We start from the raw sequence: 4,329 nt of genomic DNA, 5'->3' as shown, positions 1-4,329 counted from the left end.
TAGCTCCAGGGCTCCAGGGCTCCATAGCTCCATACCTCCAGAGCTCCATAGCTCCATACTTCCAGAGCTCCATAGCTCCATAGCTCCATACTTCCATAGCTCCAGCCGCGGAGGGTGCTGGCTGGTGGCTCCATAGCTCCATACTTCCATACTTGCAGCCACGGAGTTGGCTAAAATTGCACTAAGTGCGAAAGCCCATTCATTTACAACGGCGTGTCCGCCAGGCGGCGACATTTCCCCGTTACCGGTGGCTGCGCGGCGGGTGAGTGACAGAGCTTATCCGAGCGGCTGGAACTCTGCGCCGGCGTGGTCGAGCGTGAGGCCCCGGCCCTTTGGCTGCCTGGTACCTAAAACACTTCCATTGATCCAGCCACGGAGGGTGCTGGCTGGTGGCTCCATAGCTCCATAGCTCCATAGCACCAGAGCTCCATAGCTCCATAGCACCAGAGCTCCATAGCTCCATAGCACCAGAGCTCCATAGCTCCATAGCACCAGAGCTCCAGAGCTCCATAGCACCAGAGCTCCAGAGCTCCATAGCACCAGAGCTCCATAGCTCCATAGCACCAGAGCTCCAGAGCTCCATAGCACCAGAGCTCCATAGCTCCATAGCACCAGAGCTCCATAGCTCCATAGCACCAGAGCTCCATAGCTCCATAGCACCAGAGCTCCATAGCTCCATAGCACCAGAGCTCCATAGCTCCATAGCTCCAGGGCTCCATAGCTCCAGGGCTCCATAGCTCCATAGCTCCAGGGCTCCATAGCTCCAGGGCTCCAGGGCTCCATAGCTCCAGGGCTCCAGGGCTCCATAGCTCCATACCTCCAGAGCTCCATAGCTCCATACTTCCAGAGCTCCATAGCTCCATAGCGCCATACTTCCATAGCTCCATAGCTCCATACTTCCATAGCACCAGAGCTCCATAGCTCCAGAGCTCCATAGCTCCAGCCTGGGTGGCTGGTGGCTCCATAGCTCCATACTTCCATAGCTCCAGTCAGAGAGTTGGCGAAAATTGCACTAAGTGCGAAAGCCCATTCATTTACAACGGCGTGTCCACAAGGCGGCGACATTTCCCCGTTACCGGTGGCTGCGCGGCGGGTGAGTGACAGAGCTTATCCGAGCGGCTGGAACTCTGCGCCGGCGTGGTCGAGCGTGAGGCCTCGGCCCTTTGGCTGCCTGGTACCTAAAACACTTCCATTGATCCAGCCACGGAGGGTGCTGGCTGGTGGCTCCATAGCTCCATAGCTCCATAGCTCCATAGCTCCATAGCTCCATACTTCCATAGCTCCATACTTCCATAGCTCCAGACTTCCATAGCTCCATAGCTCCATAGCTCCATAGCTCCATACTTCCAGAGCGCCATAGCTCCATAGCACCAGAGCTCCAGAGCTCCATAGCTCCATAGCTCCATAGCCCCAGAGCTCCATAGCTCCATAGCTCCATAGCTCCAGAGCTCCATACTTCCATAGCTCCAGAGCTCCAGCCTGTCTGGTGGCTCCATAGCTCCATAGCTCCATACTTGCAGCCACGGAGCTGGCGAAAATTGCACTAAGTGCGAAAGCCCATTCATTTACAACGGCGTGTCCACAAGGCGGCGACATTTCCCCGTTACCGGTGGCTGCTTAGCGGGAGAGTGACAGAGCTTATCCGAGCGGCTGGAACTCTGGGCCGGCCTGGTCGAGCGGCTGGCCTCGGTAGTTGAGGTACCAGGGGCGGGCTGGGGAGCTCCAGGCGGGGCTTGTGAGAGAGTGTAGCCGAGCGGCTGGAACTCTGGGCCGGCGTGGTTGAGCAGCATGCCCGCGGAGGTGGCTCTTCCATAGGCACGGAGGGTGCTGGAGCTCCACACTTCCCTAGGCACGGAGGGTGCTGGAGCTCCACACTTCCATAGCTCCAGGCACGGAGGGTGCTGGAGCTCCACACTTCCATAGGCACGGAGGGTGCTGGAGCTCCATACTTCCATAGCTCCAGGCACGGAGGGTGCTGGAGCGCCACACTTCCATAGGCAGGGAGGGTGCTGGAGCTCCACACTTCCATAGGCACGGAGGGTGCTGGAGCTCCACACTTCCATAGGCAGGGAGGGTGCTGGAGCTCCACACTTCCATAGGCAGGGAGGGTGCTGGAGCTCCACACTTCCATAGGCAGGGAGGGTGCTGGAGCTCCACACTTCCATAGGCAGGGAGGGTGCTGGAGCTCCACACTTCCATAGGCAGGGAGGGTGCTGGAGCTCCACACTTCCATAGGCAGGGAGGGTGCTGGAGCTCCACACTTCCATAGGCAGGGAGGGTGCTGGAGCTCCACACTTCCATAGGCAGGGAGGGTGCTGGAGCTCCACACTTCCATAGGCAGGGAGGGTGCTGGAGCTCCACACTTCCATAGGCAGGGAGGGTGCTGGAGCTCCACACTTCCATAGGCAGGGAGGGTGCTGGAGCTCCACACTTCCATAGGCAGGGAGGGTGCTGGAGCTCCACACTTCCATAGGCAGGGAGGGTGCTGGAGCTCCACACTTCCATAGGCAGGGAGGGTGCTGGAGCTCCACACTTCCATAGGCAGGGAGGGTGCTGGAGCTCCACACTTCCATAGGCAGGGAGGGTGCTGGAGCTCCACACTTCCATAGGCAGGGAGGGTGCTGGAGCTCCACACTTCCATAGGCAGGGAGGGTGCTGGAGCTCCACACTTCCATAGGCAGGGAGGGTGCTGGAGCTCCACACTTCCATAGGCAGGGAGGGTGCTGGAGCTCCACACTTCCATAGGCAGGGAGGGTGCTGGAGCTCCACACTTCCATAGGCAGGGAGGGTGCTGGAGCTCCACACTTCCATAGGCAGGGAGGGTGCTGGAGCTCCACACTTCCATAGGCAGGGAGGGTGCTGGAGCTCCACACTTCCATAGGCAGGGAGGGTGCTGGAGCTCCACACTTCCATAGGCAGGGAGGGTGCTGGAGCTCCACACTTCCATAGGCAGGGAGGGTGCTGGAGCTCCACACTTCCATAGGCAGGGAGGGTGCTGGAGCTCCACACTTCCATAGGCAGGGAGGGTGCTGGAGCTCCACACTTCCATAGGCAGGGAGGGTGCTGGAGCTCCACACTTCCATAGGCAGGGAGGGTGCTGGAGCTCCACACTTCCATAGGCAGGGAGGGTGCTGGAGCTCCACACTTCCATAGGCAGGGAGGGTGCTGGAGCTCCACACTTCCATAGGCAGGGAGGGTGCTGGAGCTCCACACTTCCATAGGCAGGGAGGGTGCTGGAGCTCCACACTTCCATAGGCAGGGAGGGTGCTGGAGCTCCACACTTCCATAGGCAGGGAGGGTGCTGGAGCTCCACACTTCCATAGGCAGGGAGGGTGCTGGAGCTCCACACTTCCATAGGCAGGGAGGGTGCTGGAGCTCCACACTTCCATAGGCAGGGAGGGTGCTGGAGCTCCACACTTCCATAGGCAGGGAGGGTGCTGGAGCTCCACACTTCCATAGGCAGGGAGGGTGCTGGAGCTCCACACTTCCATAGGCAGGGAGGGTGCTGGAGCTCCACACTTCCATAGGCAGGGAGGGTGCTGGAGCTCCACACTTCCATAGGCAGGGAGGGTGCTGGAGCTCCACACTTCCATAGGCAGGGAGGGTGCTGGAGCTCCACACTTCCATAGGCAGGGAGGGTGCTGGAGCTCCACACTTCCATAGGCAGGGAGGGTGCTGGAGCTCCACACTTCCATAGGCAGGGAGGGTGCTGGAGCTCCACACTTCCATAGGCAGGGAGGGTGCTGGAGCTCCACACTTCCATAGGCAGGGAGGGTGCTGGAGCTCCACACTTCCATAGGCAGGGAGGGTGCTGGAGCTCCACACTTCCATAGGCAGGGAGGGTGCTGGAGCTCCACACTTCCATAGGCAGGGAGGGTGCTGGAGCTCCACACTTCCATAGGCAGGGAGGGTGCTGGAGCTCCACACTTCCATAGGCAGGGAGGGTGCTGGAGCTCCACACTTCCATAGGCAGGGAGGGTGCTGGAGCTCCACACTTCCATAGGCAGGGAGGGTGCTGGAGCTCCACACTTCCATAGGCAGGGAGGGTGCTGGAGCTCCACACTTCCATAGGCAGGGAGGGTGCTGGCACATCCACACTTCCAGCCACGGAGCATGCTGGCACTTCCACCTTGCTTGCTAAGTCGGCGTGATCTTGCCCAAAAAGTCCCTCCTCACCTCCAGCTGGAAGTGGAAAAAAATCCTCCACCTGCTTGGCCGAGGTTCTGGAAGCCAGCAGCTCGCAGAATGTTGCCAAAGTTTCACTGGAAGGAAAAGAAAAGAGAAGACCGAGTGCGCATTTCACCTACCGCCGAATGTCCACAAGAGGGA

Source organism: Syngnathus leptorhynchus, unplaced genomic scaffold (genome assembly GCF_054491065.1).
Source record: "Syngnathus leptorhynchus isolate UIUO unplaced genomic scaffold, UIUO_Slep HiC_scaffold_604, whole genome shotgun sequence".
Taxonomy (NCBI): Eukaryota; Metazoa; Chordata; class Actinopteri; order Syngnathiformes; family Syngnathidae; genus Syngnathus; species Syngnathus leptorhynchus.
The sequence above is the reverse complement of the archived record's forward strand: the minus strand, read 5'-3'. Positions refer to the sequence as shown.